Raw genomic sequence first — 24,287 nt, forward strand, 5'->3', positions numbered from 1 at the left:
GATTACAGCTTATTTTAAATGGGTTTTTCTACCTCCAGTGCTCAGTACTTGAGGAAATGTATCACACATTTCTAATAAATTATTAATAAATAAGTAAATATATAGGAAATATGATGTTATTTATTTAATGTATACTTTATTAAATTATTTATTAAACGTATACTTTATGAAAGATATTATACAAGATATATCTATGTTTCTTTATTTATATGTTTCCTGGTAAAGGTAGACGAGGAAAACAAATATGTGGTTCTTACTCAATATGTTAAGATTACAGAATAGTTATAATTGGTATTTCCAGTGCTCAGTTGTTGAGATAAAATATCGCATTTTTGAAATAAGTAAAACGTTTATTACAAGTGCGTGAAATCTGAATAAATTCTTAAAAATTTAATTGCTGAAGTTGAAAAGTGTTTCCTTTAATTATATTCACTATCATCGTTTTCTTTAATTTAATTTTTTCAGTTAAATATTTTTTTCTGGAAAAAGCGATTCACTTATTTTGCATTATAAGTAAGAAAAATAAATAAAATCAAGATTCCGCATTCATTAGGAAAAATATTTAATAATAATAATTAAATTATTATTAAGATAATAAATAGAATATAGAAATAGAAATATAATAAATTTAGTAGAATATTAAAATACTTTATCTTAAATACTGTGCACATTATTGTCAAATCAATATTTCTTAAATTCATTACCGACTACCGGAATTAAGAAGGTACAAAAATTACTGCAAGTTTATCTATTTATTGTCAGATATGTTCTGAAAGTTTCAAATAGTATATTATCTTTGAGAGTATATAAACGTTCAAAGATTCAACTCAGAAAAAGTTTCAGCAATCGATTATAATATTCCATCTTATAATAAGAGTCAAAGCAGATAAAATAAATGAAACACAAGAAAAGTCTAAATGGCGATCCAGATCAGAAGTATCTTCTTTGGATGAATGGAAAGTGGGAAAGCCCTTTTCATTGACTTTAAAAAATGATATTCTAGGGTTTCATCTCCATGATGTCATAGCCAGCAGATGATGCATTTACAGTTTATATTCCTTATTAAAGTAATTCATAATTTTGCTCAAAATTCTGGTTTTAATAAATATCATTAAAAAATAGTATACAACAAATTTTAGTCAGTCACTGGATGTTAACAAAAATATCTTAAGTTTGTATTCCAAAGAATATTTAGATTTCAGTATTCAGAGATTATTATATCCATTAAACTTTTTTGAAGTCATTTAGGATTTCTTGCATTTTAACAATGATTATTCTGTACAAAGAAACGAAATTGTATAATATTGATCCAATAAATGAAAACATATTTTTCAGAAGAATATATAGCATTTGGTTGCATTTCAAAGTATTTATAATTTCTCAACTTTTATGCATTAAATGAACTGTTAATGGAACGTTTCTGGTTGAAAAGTGCAATATTTATAAAACGGTTTAACAATTATTTAAGAAAACAGAATTTGCTGTTCTCCTGATTAAAATGATCTATTGATAAAAGATATTTTGTATGAATGAAAATGCCTTTCACAAACTGCAACTGGAAATATAACATTAAATCAAGCAAAATGTTTCAAATTCTTTCATCACAAAACAAAGGCCATAGAAAGAAATTAAAATATTCTATTACGAAACAGCAAATAAGAAACATCTATTAAATTTCCTCCTCCAGAAACATTTTAAATTCTCAAAATTCTGATGAATATAAAGATATTGTGAACATAATTAAAATTTCATATTCATTTCAGCTTCGCTAGTGAGAGCATTCACAGAAATTTTGCAAAGTTGCATAGCATTTCAATGATACAGATATAATTTCTGAAGTTGGTTCTGCTAAAGTAGTCGAACGGAACAAAAAAATCTCTCTTTGACTAAATACAATGAGACAAAACACTTATTATCGAATTATGTGTTAAATTTTGAAGGCTAAAAACATAAGACTATAATTCTTGGTAGAGAAAGAACATCTTAAAAGACCATAACAAGAAAAGAAATTCTTAGATTCAGGATCTATTTATCTGGTTCTTGTCATTGCTTTATCTAACAACTCTCGTAATAATAATAAGTGAATATAATTTATTTACAAAAAATATTCAGCTTTTAAAGTAGTAAGTTGTTTTAACTACTGTGACTGAACAATATTAATAAAGATTCTAATAATGTCATTAGGAAACAACGTGCGCTTTCTATGGGACAGCATTTTCGATGATCTGTTCATCTGTCACATAAAAATGAATTACTTATTTCTACTGCGACATTTAGACGAAAATTAATTCCTTTAAATGCATACTACCTAGAAATTGGAAATAAACCGCAAATCGTTTGAAAAATGCCCTTTAATAAAGTGCGGAGGAAAGTCAAAAACAAATTATGTGAACAACGTAGTACAGATTTATTGAAATTTGCATTAACAATAGAAAATGAAATGATTCTAAAAAGGGAACAATGAAATCGTAATTATTTGTATTGAATCTCTTGATTCAAATAGCAAAGCGATTAGAAAGGACAAAATAAAATGCAGAGAAAAAAGCTGAAGTTATGAACGCTTAGAATATTTGAATGTTAAAGGATTTATATAGGGATATTCAAAAATATATTAACACTCCCTTGAGTCCAAAATATTTCAGAAGTTCATTTTTGAAAGAAAATTTGTCATGATATTTTTTCATTTTTAATTGTTTCGTAGTTTATTAACAGGAAAAATTTTCTTTGTTCCATAAACCTAACCCCAGTTAAAAATCGCCAAATCCCAGAAATCTCATCTTTAGTAGTCTCTTCTACTCGGAACAGTGTCAAAATTACAGCTTGGCGATGATTGGGGCTATATTATCGGAATTCAAAACGAAAATTGAAAAAATCTCAATGATACATATGAATATTAAGCAAAAACTTACCTTTCTGACAATTTTTAAACCCAGACATCAATAATTATTTGCCAGAATTGTTGCTAGATCACAAGCTTATTCGCTCAGTTGCAAAAGTTTAAGCTGACAAACTTTATTATTTTCTTCAAAAAGAAATTTGTATGATTGAATTTCTGAAAAGGATGGATGTTCTGCTTTTACTAAACACAAAAATCCAAGAAAAAATTATACTAAATTATTCAGTACTTAGTCAATTCATGAAACAGAATTCTGTCGTGTCTTTCATAGAAAACGGAAAATAACATGGAAAACCTTGAGCCATCGATGCAAGAAAAGAATCTTAATGAGCAATAAATAGCTAGAGCGCAAAAGTCGTTTTACTCTCTCGTATGTCTGGTATATGAAGAGAAAATATTACAATGAACAGAAAATTTGAATTCAGGATGTTGATGCATTTCCACGTTTCTGACCTCCCAGAGGCATTTAAAAATTCATTTTTTCTGCAAATTTGAATGCTTCCATGTGCAACATTTTGCATACCATTGAAATTTGCAGACAGCGCATTTATTTATTTGTAAGCAATAACTAAATTTTATTTGTTAATTGAATCCCAATCCCCTCAATTTACAAAATCATGCAAATGAAAAATATTTTACCGAATTGGGTGGCTTCCTTTAAATTTACTTTAATATTCTAAGCAAATCAATTAAATCTACTTAACTAATTAATGCACTATTCTAATTAAATTTACATATATATTCAAAGTAGTATTCTCCATGGAAAAAAAGTACTTTTTATCAATATTCTTGATTTCTAAGCCTTATCTATATTATGTATTTAATATTCATGTTTGCTTTAATACTGTTGAGAATAAATATTTTTATCAGATATTCGTCAGATATTATTGTGAATTTCTCAGTTTGAATATTCTTTTTATGCAAAAACATGTACGTCCAAACATATTTATAATATTGCTTGACTCTCATAGTGATATCCTGGGTGAATTAGGATGTTTATTTGAATTCATAATATAATTTAATTATCATTGAATCACCGGAAATTTCTATCATAAAATATTATTGAGTCTTAATTATTTTATAATTTTTTATAAATTATAATTTTCTATATTTTACACCCATATAATCCTTTTAAATATATTTTTAAGCTTTATAATCTTTAATATATTTCTTAATTCTACACTTTGATGAATTTTTAATATAAGTATTCGGCTCGTGGATGAAACTAATACTTAGATAAATTAAAATAGAAATTGAAAATTAAGAGTTCTAATGATAATAAAATATTTAGTTGCCATCGAAAATAAATAATGGTTTAAAAATTTGCCAGAAAGTGAATCAAAAATCAATTTAAATATTTCATTTTTACAGACAAGATGCAAGCTGAATGGAAGCATTTAAGAAAATATAAGATAACAAAAAAAAATATATATATATAAAGAAATTTTGTTATTTTTATTTTTTTAATAAAGATAAAAAATGTATATTTTAATGTATATTTTATACATTAAAATATACATTAACTAATAAAATATATAATGTAATGTATATTTTATAATGTAATAATTAAAATATGCAGTATACATTAACGTAATATACATGAACGTAATAAAATATATAATGCAATATATATTTTATAATGTAATAATTAAAATATACAGTAAATGATTTAAATGTATATTTTATTCTTAATAATATTGAAGAAAATTCCTTTATTTTTATAATAATTCATAAACTAAATATTATACTCAAAAAACGAAATGATCAAAATCTAAGATTTTGAATCCTAATCCAACAATTTTAATATTTTTTATTTAATAAAAACTCAGCATGGGTATATAAGAGAGCAAGGAAGTAATCTCCTCTGTTTGAAGGTAACTGCAACTGAAACTAATGAATGAAACAAAACCAAATTTCATATATAGGCTGCAAAAAGCATTAAAAGATAATTGAAGAAATTGAAAAAATAAAAAAAATGTTACAAATGAATATCTTAAACACAAAAGTAAGGCCATTTCATTGTAGGTATAACCCTAATGTTGACGAGTAAAACCTTATTTTATATGAGATTTATATTATTGTGTCATTCATTTTCATATATGTATTTTTTATCACTCTAGCATTAATGAAATTTTACATAATCTATTTTCCGTAAGCTCATTGCAAATATTGATTCCAATGTTTTCTTTCCAAAAATGCCAAAATCTCGTAAATTGGAGGTCACTTTTATTGCTATTTATTATTGTAATTTTTTTCCAGAAATATTTTTTCTTGAATTCCCATTCGAATACTTTCGGTAATCTGTATATAAAATTTGGCTTCATTCCACATATTAAATTTTGTCACACATACTTTTCCAATAATGAAAGTTATTTGAAACTCTCCCGATATTTACAGATGCTTAACTCATGCTTATTCATTCTTAAATTAGATCAGGTGTATCAGTTTTTATTCTTTTTCACTCCACCCTTTCTAATTTCAATTATAGAGGAAATTTGCAGCACAGTTTGATGATTATGAATAATAATTTTACTAGGATTGAAATCGTGCATTTAAAATTTTTGAAATACCAATTGATTTAATTTCTTCAATTTATAAAGAGAAGAAAAATTTTTTTTAAAAAATCTTTTTATCTGAATATTTTTAGTGAAATGTATTCATATCAAAGCAAATGGTAAGTTCTGTAAAAAACTCCGGGTCAATGATCTTGTATGGCATATTCGAAGGTCAGAGTTTTCCTTGTTATATATCTGTTACATAAATTTGTAAGATTTACTTAGCTATTTAGCATTTTGTAACATTCCCTGTTTCCCAGTACTGATAAGATATTTACAGCCAGCTGTGTCGACACTTTTAAATACTAAACTCCTCGAGAAAGCCAGATGGTGGATCTTTTCACCTGGGTGGTCTCGCATCTGTTCATTAGCGACTGCAGTGAAAGACCACATGTGGAATTCCTCGCCTAAGAGGTATTGATCGTATCTTCAAAGAGAAAGGGGTGTCCAAACATCTGGATGCTAAATGTTTCTCATTGTGAAAGGACTATGATAATTCCGTGTTCCAGAATAGTCAGTTGTGAAAGGTGCATCACACAAAGTACCTTCCCACGACCGAATGGCACCGCTGAGAGAGCATATTGCTGAACCCCGATTGGCCGAAAGAGAGCTCAAATGACCAATGTTGATTAAGAGGCGGAGATTGTCGCCGAAATAAAGTGTGAGATTTTTTTTAAGAGGAGAGAAGAAACGAATTGCAGGCGGACTGTTGGACTACGCCCACGAGTTTGGAGTCCGAGAACCAACTGAGTTTCAAGAAAGAATTCGACTTTGACTGTTGTGTCTCCTATTACAGTTGTAAATAACTATTTATTTAACCAAGGTTAGAACAAGTTGTTCTTTTGTAGATATAAGTCTGTAAAATAAAGAATTGTCTGGAAATTCTGCTTCGTTTTTTTATCAGTCTAGAACAAGACATTACAATTTTCTAAAACAAAAATATTTTTAAAAAAATCTTCCTGCTTTATTTATATTGAAAATATTTACTATAATCTTATGTAAAAATCAATCAAAAAATATACGGTAAAAAACTGTTTGCTTTTAAATGAAATGACAATATGCACTATAATCTTGCATCATAATCAATGAAAAATATGCGTTGAAGATTGAATAATCTATTCATAGTAGGATGGATAATAAAAATCAAATTTCTTGCCAAAATAAACGACTTTTAATTGTTTTTTTTTGCGATAGGAAATAAACTATAATAAATTATGCAACATATTTGTCAGATTCAAATAATTTGAATATTCTTTTACATTTTTTAACATAAATAAAAACAAATGTTTATGTTGCACGTATTTTCCACCACGATCTCTTTAGTCGGAAATAACTTCTTTTCCTTTAAACGATTTTAGTTTGCTTCACAAATGACATTAATAACTGGATGTGCGACTCTGAACCTACCTGCTTTAATTTAATATTTTACATATATTCTATGAATGTCAAGAACATTCAGTTTGTAATTATAACATGTGCACAATTTTTCTGTTTTCTTATTCCTTAACTTATTTATAAAGATATAAGCATTTTTCTAGCTTTATTACATTTTCCAATAAAATAGAGCAATTCTTTTTTTGGTTAATTTCATTCTTTACTCGTTAAGTTTTTAGCTGTTATTATTACTTTAATTTTTATCCGCAGTTCCATTTTCTTACAAGTACCCTTCCAATCTAACCAAGTATGGAACTTCTTTAAATGCTTAAAAGCCTCTACAGCAATTTTTATTGCTAAAACTAACTGGCTTTTAAGGCATCTTTATCTTTGTAAAGAGCTTTATAATAAGATTATCCTAGACATTTTCAACGGAACGGATCGACCAAATTGTTAAGTTAAGCAGAAAAAGCTGATTTTTATGGTTGCACAGCTTCCAATTTCAGCACAGATTTAAAAGTTTTATTAACATTTTAAAGAATTCCCAAGAATGTTTAGCGATTTTAATGTCCTCGTCTCATAATAATATGTTTCATTTGCTATGTTACTCCTTCTATGTTTCATTTACAGCTAAATATCAAGAAATTACTATGTTTAGATTTCAGTTAACATAGTGTCTGTGAATATAGAATATAATGTGAATATAGAATATAATGTGAATATAGAATATAATGTGAATATAGAATATAATGTGAAAATAGAATATAATGTGAATATAGAATAGAATAGAAGTTGAAATATAGAATATTATTTTTATTTAATATTATTAATATTTGGAAAATTTTATTTATAAGATCGTTTGGATTTTGTTTCTTCGCTTATTCATTGGGCAATATAATAGTTTTTATATTCTCAAATTTTTCGTTTAAAATTATATTTATTATTTAAAAAAATATTTTTTCAAAATATGTTTCAACTTCAGTAATATAACCTTTTTAGAATAAAGAAGCTATTTTTTAAATATCTGAAAACACTGCCTTCTTTGAAATTCACTTCAACTTTTTTGTGTTGTAACGAAAAAACTGCACCAAAAAATACTCATTTCTTGTCTTTTGCGAAGAGCGCAATTGTACGGTATTAAGAATAGATGTTTTTATAAGAAAGGAAAGAAGGCGGGCTATATATCGTCCCGGTACTTTTAGCATCTAATTCTATATAGTGGTTTTCATTCTCCTGATGACGTTTCTTCGATTCAAGTTATGGGATCGCTGAACCGACATTTCTTAAGCAGAAAATGCAAGCGACGGCATATTTCATGCAAATGAAGGGAGGTTTAGGCCTTTCGTTTAAATTGGGTCGTTTTTGGGCTTTCATGATTGGAGTAATGTTGTTGTAAACATCCATTTACGCAGAAGATGCTTTTGGGTAAAGTGTTCTTATTTAAACAGAACAAATAATTAATGAGGCTCTTTCTTATAATAATGTTGAATTAAATTGTCTTTGCAACTTTTATAATATATTTTATTACATTCCAGTTCCATTTTACATATTTCTCTTATTCATAATGTATATATTATAGCATGTTTTGTATCTTCACTTAAGTAAAATTTTTCAAAAATTCTTCAAAATGTAATATTTAGTCAAAATACAGAATTTCCATACTGTTGTGCATATTTATACTCTTTCTATTAGCATACAAATATATATGCTAATAGAAATATGTATAAACATACTATACCTCACAAAACTAATTTGCAAAAATCATTTAAGTAATCAATCATTTTAAAAGTCATTATACCTAACAATATTTTGTATCAATTGTAGAAAATGAAAAGCAAAAATATTAATAAAATTAATATTAAAATTAACCAATCAAATACTGTAGAAAAATATTCAAAGAAACTATGGTATATTTTAGATATGTCCGAATCAATAAACTGTTTTTGTGTGAGTATCAAAAATTTCCAACAACAATAACAACAAAAAAACCGAAATAAATAATAATTTTATTGCGAGACAGATTAGATATGAAAACCATATGGAAGCTTATTGATATGATTTTACACATTTAGTTAAGATATCTGTTATTGCTAACAAATACAGGTAAAAGACATGATTATTTAAGGCACAGTCTTTCAAGACTTGTGTTTTAATACATTTTTATATATTTATCCTCTTCTCATTCACTTCATATTATAAAGTCTAAATTGTTCCTGCTTACAAGATTGCACTGTTACTCACAAAATATTGTTACGCAATTTCCGGGGTTCGTTTGGATAGTGGGGGTTATATGGTGTGAAGAACGCTCAATCACCAGGCGGCAGTAGAAAATAAAAACAACGACGTTTATTTACACGAAGACACACAGGACAGTACAAAGACGACAACTATATACAGCACAGAAGACGATTATCTTCAGCCGAGACGTGCAGCATACAACAGACTCTACTGCAGACAGATTAGTTCAGCACAAGCTTCACTCCGTCGCTGCTCGGCTTATCTCTGGAAGGCCAATTCTTTATCGTGGATTCCAACTACGGCGACTCCACTGGTCGACGACTCCTCTTCTCTGTCGCTTCCGACTATACTCGCACTCCTCAATTCACCACTGCCCGGCAGCTGCTTCCTTTTATAGTTCTCAGGAGGCGGGGCTAGAAGCCTCTCAACCAATCAGGAACGTTCGAGGTGTATCTCGGCTCCTTCTGGACGGATCGGGAAAATTCTCGATGTTTCGGTTATAATCTATTTTGGCTCCAAAGTCGCCAAATTTGTCGCCAAGTTGCCAAATGGTCGCCAAGTTTGTCGCCAAGCTCTGGGACCTCCTATGGAACCAGATATGCTGGGAAGCAGCATCACAGATTCGTAACAATATATTGTGTAAAGCAGGACATTCAATGTTCTATCAGCTTGATAAGACAAATTGCCTGGCAACGGTTTAAATGAGATCAGAGTATTTCTTGTTTGAGCTTAATTTTATTACTATTACTGATTGTCTAAGGAAGAAGTTGATTCATGTCATGATTGAGAGAATCATTCAAAAACTTATGCAGAAGTTTCGTAAACTTAAAAAAAACACAGCATATTTCAAATGCAATATATTTTTTTTTTCTATTTACAGGAATCTAATATTTCTAATATTATTTATTAAAAACTAAACAATCATAAGTGTATCAAAAATGTTTTGGTATTTTCTGTAATTTTTTTTTATATTTTTGAAATCGATATTGAATGTGAATTCATGTTTCCTAGTTTTAAGTTACCTTGAAATTTGACATCTTAACACGCAAGCGATCTATATCTGAAATTTGAATGAAAAAAGTAAGGTATCTATTCATAAAAATATTTTTAACAACAAAAAAAGTACTTTTTTAAATTTAAGAGTACATAACGAATCTAATCGTTTGTTTAAAATGTAATAAAATATCGTACACTATATACACTATAATAAAAAAATAGGAAAATAAATAAGCAATTATAGTATGCAGAAATATTTTAATACATGAATAATAATAAATTTCGGCAAATTTTAAAAAAGAGAGCTTGTATACATAATTTGGTAAATGAGTGGTAATTGATTTGATAAATGATTTGGTAAAAGTAATATAATTTGTTAAATGATTAATTAATATGACAAAATACGCAGGAACTAAAGATTTTAGAAATAAGTATGTATGATCGGTTTGAACATAAGAAATTGCAGTAACAGAAGGAACAAAACTGAAATTGTTAAATTTTGTGAAAAGTTTTTTTAGATTTTAACGTTAACATCGGAAATAAAATATACTGTTCCAAGACTTTCAGTATAAAAAAAAATCTTTAACCGAATTTTCTGAGTCATTACTTAATTTTTTTCCTTCCTTTTCTGTCTAATTCTTTGAAAAATAGACTTTCCTTCCTGTCTTGGAAATCATATATCACGAATCTAAATTTAATGTTCAACTAAACTAACGAACGTTAGAAAAATGGCAGTCTTAACAAAAATTTTAGTTTTGTAGTAAGCTAAAAATGTGAAGAAATCAGTCATTTTAAAAAAACCCTTTTTATATATAAATTTTACTTTTGAGAAATTCCTTTTTATCAAAGAACTCGAGAAGAAAAACGTTTTGTATTTATATTAGTATATTTGAAATAATAAGTTTCCGAAAATTTGAAAGGCTGCCACATTGTATGTATAATTTAGAAATAAAATTGAAATGATTTGAATGAGATTTATTTATGGAATATTAAAACACACACACAAAAATTGGTTTATTAACGGCAGATTATAAATTTGCTTGAAATCAAGTGAATGATTAGACTTCACATTTTTTTTTGACATTGAAAATAAAACTTAGACATTTCGTCATAAAATTATTCATCTCTTCGGATCTAATGGGGCGATTTTCTTGAACAAATATTTTTCTCCACTTTCCTACGAGCAGAAAAATTGTGAATTTCCACTATGCTTCTAACTACTTAATCCTTCATTTTCATATGAATTGCTTGAAGTGTTTTGGGATTTTCCCATTTCAAAAATCTTTCAACGATCTGCAGTTAATCCTCTTTCCTAAACTTTCCAAATTGATATTACTCCTGTATAAGAGCCTATGAAAAAACTTGCATGGTTTTTTTTCAAAATACTAATGACGAAATGAAGTGAAAAAAATTATAATAACAGAAATGCTAAGATACACATATATTTTGATACATAAACCTAGGAAGCATTTTCAAAGTATTTCGCATATATTGCCTACCGTTACGATTTTATTTAAACATTCTATATATACCCCTCAGCGAAAGCGTCTAAGTTTTGATATTCTGCTATTAAACATTATTTTCGTTATTAATCTCTCGATTCCTGTCACGTTTCAAAACGTGACAGGAATTTTAATGAGACGAAGAATTTTTATGGTTAGGGTTAGTGAACTTTTAAAATCAAACAAATGGCAATGGCATTTAGGCTAAATATTTCTTTTCATATAACAGAAACCGCATTGCAGATTTATTTGCGTAATTCCTTTTTATATAGGTTGTGTAGAAACGAATGATTTATTCTTAAAAATTACAAGCTATAACTAGAAAACAACTTGATAAAAAGTGTTTAGACCGCGTCTCTTTTAAAATAAATTGCATTAGCTGTTGTCTTAATCTGCATAATCGAAATTGGAAATATTGCAATTTAAGATCGTTTGGCATTGATTTGTTTGAAATATTATTGACTACAAGGAAGACGATATTACCTCTGTCAGAGAACATAACAAATCAAGTGTTTAAAATGTTTTATGATAGTATTTACGAAAATTGATGCTACCACAGCATGCGAATTGCGTTTAGTAAACGGTTTCTTAATCCATTGAATGCATCAACATAACATAACGCCAATCTGCGCCATCAGTTCCTATAACATTGAATTATCTAACTTGTTGGATGAGAACAAGATGGAAGGAAAAGATGGAGGGAAAAGTAAGATAAACAGGACAAACCATCAACAGGATCTCCGCAGAGAATACCATCTGAGTCACATCTATGACAGCTATATTAATGTTTTAGTAAAGTGATAATTAAATGAAGAGAACAAAAATACCTAAAAAACAAATGGGAACAATCAGTTGAATTTACAGAGAAATTTTGATATTTACAGACGCAACCTCTCAGCATTTTTGAAGTCGTTAGCTGCGGTTAAACCAAATAGAAATTACTAATTGAAAAGAAAAGAAGAAGGAAAAAAATGAAAAATAACGAAATTGATAATTAACTTTGTAAATATCTAGATCTATGGTCTAGGGCACAAGAGCCTATCTTGGTTAAACTGCGCCATTTGTAAATATCTACATAGTAGTATATATATAAGCATATAAATAAACATCGTATATAGAATTAGAAATCTGTAGCTACTGTAAGGATCCTGTAGTTTTGAATTCTGTTCTTCTTTGTGAGAATGGGGTGAGTTGGTTCAGTGGGATATTACAATTTCGAGGGAAAAATTTAATTTCATTTTGATGAGTGACATTTTGATCTTAGCTATTGAATGGTATTAGAAGTCTTGATATTTGTGAATGTGATTTATTATAGAGTGGATTTTGCTGCGAGAAAGATGCATTTCTCTTATACCATTCTGAAATTTATCATGAAAATCTACATCTATTCAGTCAGATTATGAACAAGGTAATAATTTGGAGATGGGACAAAATTCTCGGTAACTTCTTAACACTTCGCATGAGGGTGCGATTTCCCATGTTTGTGAACATGTAGTAGCAAATCAGCTTTTTTTGCGTGCCAGTCAATTTGTTAATACGAATAAAATAAAATAAAAATAAATAAATAAATAATCAAATAAACAAAATTAAAATAAACAAAAAAATTAATAAAATTCGAATTCTTTCAAAGTCACAGAATATGAGTTTTTGATCGTCATAGACGATTAAAAACCCATATGACTTTATAGTCTACTGTTTTTATAGTTCTCCTGATTTTAGTCTCCTGTTCTGCTATAGCAAATGACCTTACAGTCTCCTGTTTTCATAGTTCTCCTGATTTTAGTCTCCTGCTCCTGTAGCAAATGAACTTATAGTCTCCTGTTTTTATAGTTCTCCTGATTTTAGTTTCCTGTTCTGCTATAGCAAATGACCTTACAGTCTCCTGTTTTCATAGTTCTCCTGATTTTAGTTTCCTGCTCTCCTGTAGCAAATGAACTTATAGTCTCCTGTTTTTATAGTTCTCCTGATTTTAGTATCCTATTCTCCTGTAGCAAATGACCTTATAGTCTCCTGTTTTTAAAGTTTTTTTTTTTCGGATTGTGATCACAGTCTCCCGCCTGTTACGTGTTAAAATTTTTTCGGACTTTCTTAAGTTATACAAACCGTGTGTTAGTGAGGCTTTACTTTTATTAACAGTATAAAATAATAGCGAAAGGCGAGTGCACAGTTGTTTTTGATTTTATTCTATGATGAATGTTCTGATTGAATGAAATAGCCACTAGGGATTGAGCATAGGTATTTCCTGAGATTCCGAAAACAAAATGTTTATTCATGGAATAGAGATACCCGTTGGCACTGGAAACATAGATATCCCATAGGCGGTATCGTTTCGCAATAAGGATTTGTATTTCTCGTTATGATAGGAACTCCCATATGAGTAATAAGTTTAAATGCAGTTTAAGACATGTACTTCAACCAGCAATAAAATATTTTGTTCCATTATATTTTTTGTTCTTTTAATGACATAATGACCGAAAATTTTCCAGCCATTTTATCAGGTGAAGACACATAATCCCGCCAGGGAAGACTGATTTATCATCACACAGAGCATGATTCTTCAAATGGTATAAACCTACAGTACTATGTTATATAAATAGTTTCAAAATGATTAGCAATAAGGATTAACACAGAAAGACGAACAGTGGTTCTCTGAAATACGAGTTTTCAATCCTTTTACTGGCCTAAACCACCGTGCAAATTCAATACCCAGCCATTGACTCAGTTTCCATTTCAAATGAGAGTTTCAGGATGTAAGACGAGTTATCACAAAAGGTATCATGAGTTATATCCTTCACCCTTCTTTGGAAGCAGAAATTGGCAACCCAGCATAAAATTTTCAATGTTGGGTTAGTAGGGAAAAGATTAAATTATCAGAAGATCGGTGTTTTCCTCTGCGAGAAAATTTTAGATTCGAAAGTAATTGTATTCAAGGTCATTTAGAAGTAGACCTCATTTCTGGAATTTTTCTGTCCTATCCCAGAAAATATATATCCGAGCCTCTAATGCACAATGCGCATCCTGTAAATTCAGTACCGGATTACTTAGTCCGGATTGCAATTAAGTCCTATTTCGAATTTAGTAGTATAATTTTTTCTGTATAATATTTATAAGTAAAGGTTAAGTTTAGGATTTGAATATTTCTAGTACGTTTCAGTTTTCAAAACACAATAATCCAAAAAATTCTTTTAAGAACTTCATGCTTCAAGTGTTTTTAATTGGGGAATATCGTTGGATTGGATAAAATTGCTATTTATTGTGCCGTCCTTGTCATCTAAACACTGTTTAAATTCCGAATTTCTTCTAAAAAAGTCTTCGAGTTGATTGAAATGGGATATGCCTATAGATAAACAAGATTTAATATAATTGAAAGAATTAGAAATTTGTAACGGCCTTCTTTTCTGGACAATCGCTAGATTAGAAGTCAAATGTGCAATCTTCAATTACTGTATCTAAAACAATTTCAATGGTATATAGGCCTTAAACTTAATAAAAATTCATAATCAATAATCAATAAAAATAAAAATTGTTTTTCTAATCACCAAATTATTTTTTTAAAAATCACCCTGAAATCAAAACCGGTTCTTTACAATCTATTTTTCACTTTAAAAATAATTACAATAAACTGGAAAATGAAATTGGAAATTAGATCTATGAAATCATTAAAAAGAAATACAGCTATTTCATTTCAACAACGCAAAAATATTTTAAACTATATATATTCGAGAATTATATTCTGATTTATGAACTTAGAAATAATAGACAATCTTTTAATATTCTAATTTTCTTTGATTCCGATATTTATTTCCAGGAAAAAGCTGTAAAGAGTGTTCCAAGTATTTTTAATGTGAAATGAAAAAGCTCTTATTCTTTACTTCATGCAATTTTCATGTGAAAGGTAGTCATTTGAAGATAACGACTTTTTAATTTTTTTTCTCTTGAAATAGCGTTTCAAAATTCTAGCACCGATATCGATTTGTTCTTCCAGGAACGTAATGAAGTAAACAAAAATTCGTGGTTCAATGGAAAGCAAAATTCTGCAAAATCTATGAATTGAAATTTAAGAAACATTTCATTACAGTTTATTTAATGCAATTTTTCTTCCTTGCTTAGCGACATCTAAATTACCACTTTTTTCTCAGAATAAAAAAAAAAAATGATATTATAAATACCGAATCGACAGCTCTTATGATAACTCAATTTTCTCTGAAATATATCAAAATAATGCTTGGGATTATTAAAACCCAAAAGAATGCCGAAATTTTAATGCTCATATATTTGTGTTGTGATTTCTTACATTTAGTTATATTATTGTCCCATTTTAAAGCAACATAGGAATATTTTGGGACGGACCTCGTAATCTTGAACTGGTGTCAGATGACGAGGAAGGCGCCTCAGCTGGAACCCCTCTGCAAACTTCCACCAACACACCAGCAGGAGTTTGGCACTAACGGATTTAACGTGCACCAGATAGCTTACACGATGGTTCATTGGTAGAATACATCCTATACTTCATATATTTCGAATGAAAATACACCCTATACTTTGTATATATCGAATGAAAACACATCCTATACTTTGTATGTGTCGAATAAAAATACGTCATATACTTTGTATACTTCGAGGAAGTGAAAATAGCCAGAGAAAAAAATTAATAAAAATGAAATGTTCTCCCATTAAAATAGTCTATGCTTTAGGTTAAAGCGAATACTAGGGAAATTAATGAATCCCTACATTAATGAATTTCTTCTTGTAATCATTCTTGTAGTTCTGGATAAATTCTACGAATAATATCTCTGTGTTGGCATCGGTTAATTGTTTGCTCCAACGTTCGTTTCAATTATAGACAAGTATTACAAAAAGAACCATAAAATTTATATAAAGGTACATAAAAATTGTTATCTGTCATATATGGATTCAAATCGTGATCTATTTTTCCAAAAATTGAAAAATACAGTTTTTATTGAATAAATTGGACACACATGTGCTTATTAAGGCACATCTTATAAAGTAACTTAATTAAAAAATAAAAGAAATTCAAATTGTTTGCCACTACAATTAAACTCTAAGAATGAAGGGTTAATGGTTAATCAAATTATATTTAATGAGTATTATTTGCTGTCTTGGGCAATCAATAATACTTATTCCCCTTCAGCTGGTTTATACCGAGAATTTTTATTATATTTAATTTCTCATAGACTGTTCAGACATAATTTCATGTCCATGATGTTAAGTTGGCTGACATTAAATCCATGTTATTTTAATTATCTTACTTAAATTCAATATATTGCGTAAAAGAAGCTCTCTAATAGTGATCAGTCTCATAACATTATGGGGTTATTGAAAATGCAATTATTCAGTTTATAATTTTTTTAATTCAAATTTTCATGGTATTGCACGTTTACTTTCTACAAAATAGTTTTTACATAGTAAAAATAGTTGCTGACAGATTATAAAGCGATACAGATATTAAAAAAGGATTCTTCTTCCTTAGTTTTCAAAAAACGGAAGAAAATTGAGCGATTCAATATTTAATAAAATAATGAAAACGTTTTGAAATTAAAGGAAATTATGTTTTATATTTTTATAAATAAAGCAAATTAAAAAAAATTTTCTAAATTCTGAAAACAATCTACATGGCTATTAAATGGAATCATTCAAATGAATTTTTTTTTTAAATTGTGAAAAGACCTAACATTTATTTTTGTGTAATAATATTTTCGGAATTTATCGTGAAAAGGCATAAAAATCGAGTTGACTTTTTAATTAATTAAAGTTATAAAAAATCGCATTGTGGTGCGTATTTTCTCTCTCTGAGAAATATGTGGTATAGGTAGGTCAAACTGTCTGCTCTGCCACAGATACATAATTATTGTTAATAGACATAAAGATTAGACTAATACGAAATAAGGAAGGCATATAAATCTTATATATTACATTTACATGCGTGCAATTTTGCAATTTTTTTCACTTTGAAAAGTTTAAGAACAAGTTTCTATTTCAAACAATTACTTCTAATTTCGAACTAAATGCATTATTTCGTAGTTAGTGCTATGTTTGAGATAAATAAACAAGGTTGATAACAATTTTATTTGGAAAATAATTAATAATTTCATTCCATATTTCAACTTAACGTTTTTCCAAACTCTTCAGGTTTAGAAATCAAAAAACGGTTCTCGTTAGTCTCGTCAGTCTACAAAAAACATAAATGGATTCATTTATATGCAAATTTCGCAAAGAACAATTAGGGGTTCCATGAAATACAAAGACGTAATTTATCGCTTTGTGGTTTTCTTTTCAGCGAAAGTAATTAGGATGAGTCCGGAAACGCGCTCGGTGTTGAAATATAAATCTTGGCCCCAACTCTTATTCATTTTTGGGATTAATTTATTCTAGGAGTAGTTTCAATTGCAGTATCAGTCTGGAGATCTTAGCTATACGGTTTCTATCCACAACCTTTTTAGTGAATAAATCATCGTCGTTATTTGAAATTCTCCAATAAATTAGAATTGCTAGCCTAGAAAAAGTAAAATATTCCTAAAAGCTGAGATACAGCTAATTATTAAAGTTATATATCAGTAAATAATTTGTTAACGCCACATCGTCTGCTAGTTTACAAACAAGAAGAGCGAAAATTGCATGTTTTGTAATATTTAATGATACGAGACAAACTGAATCGTTAACTGGAGAAAGAAATATTCACAATATTTGAATTTTACAGGAGATACAAAAGGCTATTTACTATTGTTTCAGGTAAAGTAAAATGCAATTTAAGTTCTAATGAATACCTGAAGTTGTCTCATATATTTCAAAAATGTATTTCATACATAATGCTTCTGTCCTTAGTATTCAATCAACTTTTGAGTTTAAATTATAATTTAAGCTTAAAGCAGAGTATGCAGCAGTTTAGTAGAAAAAACTTCTTTGAAAGGCTAGGCTTAAGGATTCAAATTTAGAATCATCTAATAATTCTCGGTGTACGTACATTACACATACCAATTTGTATTTCATCCATCATGCTGACATATAAGGACCTAACCACAATCAAACACGAATGAGAAATGACGAATCGCTGCACACCAACCCATCCATTAGTAAAGCGCACCTTCATACATAACATAAAAGGTCACCAAAAGGCAAAACCAAGGACTGCCAACCTGTCTGTTTATACTTATGTCTCATACTGGGATATATGAGCTACAAAGCCTTATATAACGGCATACGGAAATATTAAATGACCAAAACGCCTCGCCAGCAACAGGCGGGAATCATGGTTGAATTCTAAGATTCGATTCATCACCTGCCACGGTAAAACTTCTCACTTAAAAAGCACGATCCATTATCGGCAGGAGATAGCTTGATCCTACACCGTTAATATATCCACTAGAATAGTGGGAAAAAACCACCATACCGGATGCCACTTTTCATTTTATTTGAGATGCATCTCGATGAGATGCTTATGCGTTTTCCAGCTTGATAATTTAGACATTGGGAATGGAAGATAATTCGTTTTCCTACTCATCTGATCATGATGATCTACTAGGAAAGTTTCTATAAAAATCAAAACAAAATTATAATTTCAAGTATTTTTTTTATTTTTTTTATTAAATTCCTTGAAATTATAAAAAAAGCATCGAAACATATGATATCTATGAACAGATTATGGATTGCATATAAACTCCTCAAAGAAAAAAGAATTTTAATTTCTACTATATTTTTCTAATCAAAATAGTTTTAATGCATTATAACTTTTTATTAACATTAATAAAATCTAATCCATTTAATTTCACATACAATCAAATCAAATCTAAAAACTGAATGATCTTAGAAATTTACATGGAGTCTTTTTAATTGTTAATACTTGTGAATAGGCGTTTAAAGCTGTATTCACAGTTGAGCAATTGCTGGAATTGGAAAATCGCTGATGTTTTGGCATTGAAAATCATATACTTTGTTAAAAATTTACTGATTAATTTTTGTTATCAGTGAACAAAATTAGAATTTTTAAAGAACATTACATCTGAGCTTTCACATTTATTGCATCACAAGTTGAGAAAGCAACTTATGATGCGATATTTAAAATTCTCTTTTTAAATATTGCATCTTTGCATAAGTTTTCATGCAACTAAATAGAATAAATCTTCTGCAAATATGAATTGCTGAATTCAAAATCAATCAAAATCTGTTTTAATAAAGATAATCCAAATTATAAAGGCCGATGCCCTATATAAGTTGTTTGCTGATTTACAATCAAATGTGATGAACATATTCTTATGAATGTGAGGTTTTGATTTTAGAACAAAGAAAATAATTAATACTTTAGCCACTAGAGATAAAGCAGAGCTGCTTTTAATTTCTGTAAAATTCTAATTGTATAGGAAATTCACAGGTAATCTGTATAAAACTGAGAGTATTTGAAAATCTTTGTCTATATAATGAGGGCAGAAAGCAACTTCTCATTAAAATGCGATTTAAGTGATTATGACAGTTCCAACGTTCCTCATCAAAATCTTTTACTAGGTAAATAAATGTACTTCTACTGTACTGAAGACGTTCTGATATGCAAAAGTTTTCTATCAAGGTTCTCTTGCAAGTCTTCGGCAATTAATTCAGAATTTTGAAGAGATTGGAATTCTGAAAGTGAAACTTAGAACGATGACATATCAAACTGAATGCAAAGAAAAGTTGCGAATACAGCTATTGAATAAGCAAATTACGCATGATATACATGAGTTTATATATTGAATTACACATGTCATACACACCCAGTTTCATAACTTCTCATTTTCTTTTTTTAATTGTATTTTTCTCCATTCTTTAAGAAAAATAAAGAACTTGTGCATATACTAACATAATTTCTCCCCTTTTCGGCAAAACTATGAATTATTTTTCCTTTTGAAATCAAAACTGTATATTTAGGAAAAAATGTATAAAAGTCACTTGTGACACAGTTTATTAAGTATGAACAAAAAGCGCGTAAATGCTTCCTGTTTACTTAGAATAGAATCATGTAATAGAGAGATAAAATTCTATTGGCTGTTAGGTTTAAAGAAATTCTTATACTGCATGAGATTACAAAACTGCTAAATAAATGCTTTAATCGAATAATATGTTACAATGAAATGCTTTAACTGATTCAACAATGCAGCATCTAAATGTCCATTTAAATAAATTATGGTGACTGAATGGAACGCCCTCAAAATTTCTGAGAAATTGTCACTTTCTTTGCTAAATAAGATTGATTGAATATCAAAAGTGTGTGCTTTGTATTTCAGAACGATTCAACCTGAAAGATACGGAGACAGACAAATTCCTGTAATTTCCAATGGTTAAGAAAGCTATCTTTTGTATATAAGCCTCTTAAAAACTTTTTGACTTCGCGATTTTTAATGTTAGTGATTTTTTTTCAAAGAGGAAATCGGTAATTTCTGTAGTCTTTGTTTTTAGACCTTCTATAATTTCAAAACTACAAAATTGCATACAAAGAAAATCAATTATTTTGAGCGAAAAAAAAATACTTCCAGAAAAGTAAATGTAAGTAATTTTAAAAATTCATTTTTTACAAATTTACAAATTTATAAGCAATGTTTACAAATTTATTTTTAATATGAGCTATTAGAGGTTTATTTTAATAATGATTTCAGATTTAAGTACATCTAGTTAAATAAGGTTAGATAAAATGTCTTGGTTACGGATCAGTCACATTTTTATATTATTGTTGTCTTTTTTTCTGATAATTTATGTAATATTGAGCCATATTTTATTATATCATATATTGATAGAATTCTTAATGCAAAAACTAGGAATTTTATTACATTATTAAAAAAACTGTCGGTATATAAGGTGTTTCAAACTCTGTTTTTTTAATTTCTGTCATAAGTACACCAATATAATACTATTCATATTCTTCATTAGCGATTTATGAAATCTCTTTTAACCACTTAACATGTTTGTCCAGATGATCGTTCAGGTGCTTAGATCTGGAACTTCCTTGATTTGACTGAAGGTTCGGTTAGCATTACTAATTATCCCTCATTATGAATATTGATTGAGGGTTTGGTGGAAATAACCAAAAATTCTTTATTTCATGCAAGTAATTTTGAATTTAAACTTCTTTTTTTATGTTTGCTTTTTTAAATCATAAATTATATGGAAATAAAATCCCAGCTAAAATTATCATCGTGAGGGCATATTTTACATCTGCGCTGCTTTATTCTATATTACAACGGTATTTAAAAATAATTTATAGATTTAGTAGTATATCAAGTTATATTTTCATTAAAATTAAAATTTATCATTTTCATTCCCTAGATTAATGGCTTGTAAATTCAACGATCCATTTCTAAATTTACGACGATAACAATAACTTATGATGTGTTTAAAGTTACTTTTGTTTCTTAAGTAAGCTTGATAATGCCACATATCGATTTTTACATTTAAAAATTCTTGGATGCTTTTGAAACTTCCTTATTGTAAGATTAAACAAAATTGTGCTAAATAAGAGATATATAATTTTCATTCTTTTATTGATTTGAACAAAATCTGATTTATCTAGTTCAAACTTTCCTTGACTAATTACGAATTGTAATGACATATAACTATGTTACTTTTCTACCAAACCGAAAAGTAAAATAGGGCTAATCTGTCGAAAGATAAAGGTCAAAAGTTCATTTGTTCGTAATTATGCCACGCAGGCTTCCGAAGCAAATCTTTAAATCGCCATTTAATCATTAAAGTCCTCATTTACAAGTTTCTCATTAGAGTCCATTCATTTATTTCTGATTCTGGAACTTCCCGAAACTTTCTAGTTAAAAGGAGTTTTTGTAGCTATCTGTCTCCCTTTTATAATTTATGTAATTAATTTTTGAGATGAGAAAATTTAGAATTTATATAATTCCAAATTGTAAAGTGAGAAAAGTAAATGTACTCAGTAAATATTGCATTCGACTCTCAGGTATTTTTGAATTATATTTAAAAATATAAATTCTGTTAAAAGATGTATTTTATTTCAATAAAAAAAATCTTCTCCCTGCAGAATGGAAAGAATTTTAATGTAATATGTGTAACTGCTATTTTAATTTTTATTTCTGATATCTTAAAATTATAAGAGCCTTTATATTTTATTATTAAGCATTATCTGTTCTTCTTCTGTATCTATCCTTTATTTTTAAGCATCTTCTGTTCTTAGTATAAATTCTTCCCTTTGGTAATTAAATTGAAGATTTAAATAAATTTAAAAAATTTGAATTTCAGATTTGATTAACTTTGTTTCATTAATTATTTAATTAAAAATGTTTCCGAATTTTGTGTTTGTTGATCCATATCATTTTCGTTCTACTCATTATTTTGATTTGCTTTTATTTTATTCAATCAAAAACATAATAGATGCTCCAATGAGGAACTACCTCAAAATCTTCTCACTATTAAACGTTTAATTAAAATAAACTGTAATGTAAGGAAATATTGGTATTTATGAAAATAAAATCATAGCAACTTGAATGTTGAATTAAGCTGACCGAAAGAAAGTTATCAAATAAAATTACTAATACCGATAAATATTTGAAACGTTTAACGTTTATTATCTGTAATCAATGTGTGTGTGTGTTTTTGGTTTCATATCTTCCTTGATCCAGGCTGACAGTTATGATTTGAAACCACTTTAATTTTTAATCATTATTCTCCATAAATTAATTTTGATATTCTGAACAGTTTGGATAAAATTTAAAAAAATAAAATACATAGTTTGCAAATTGTTAAAAGTTATGCAGGAACATTCTCCAAATTGAAATAATCAGAGTTGATAATAATTGATAAATACAAATTTAATTCTATTTTGTAACAATGAGAATTTACACTCTTGTATATGCATTGATTATGATATTAATTAGCACTTCACCAATATATGTATTATGATAATTGGTTAAAATAGCACAATGTAAAAGGTATGATTGGATATGGTAAAAACCGTATTTTGGAAATTTTTGTCCTCCAGACTAATTATTAAACAACCTATATTAAAACAAGATTGCAAAGACAATGATAAATTATCCGGGTTTCGAACTAGCGTCGAAACATAAACGGGACACATTAGAAGTAAAAACAGACTTTAGATGCAGAATTGTTCAATTAGTGCTAGCTACAAAATTAGAGAACATAAAAGAAATTGAAAATCATAAATTCATTGAAATCATAATTGAAGATCATAAATTCTGCATTTTTGGGTAGATTTACTAATGTACAATAAGTCATCTGTCGCAATTTTAATACATTTCGTTATTGAGATATTTTCGGTGTAAAAAGATCAATTAAGAAAACTTTTCTGATTTTAAATGAAATTTCTGAGAAGATTTATTTTATGCTTCAGTATATTAATAGAATAACACAGAGTTCGAATTAAGTCAAATGAAAACAACAATAAATAATACAAATTCTTCAAACAATCTGCTTTCGCCAGATTTTTGAGCTCTATACTTGAGCTCATCTTCTGCCTTCTTTACATAGTGCTAAGTTTACATAGTGTTTACATAAATATAGAGGGATTCCTGTATTGTTGCTGTGCTGATGTCAGGATGATCGGTTTAACCTCCTGTTCTACAGGCATTTTCTTTGTATTTCTGGGTGGTGGGTTATAAAGTCCAAATTCTGGGGCAAGACCTTTAAGGCGATTGCTTCTGCGTAAATCCGTTTCTAAGCTGACTGGAATCGTACTCGGCGCTCCACCAAAGAATG

This window comes from Argiope bruennichi, chromosome 4 (genome assembly GCF_947563725.1).
Source record: "Argiope bruennichi chromosome 4, qqArgBrue1.1, whole genome shotgun sequence".
NCBI classification, from domain to species: domain Eukaryota; kingdom Metazoa; phylum Arthropoda; class Arachnida; order Araneae; family Araneidae; genus Argiope; species Argiope bruennichi.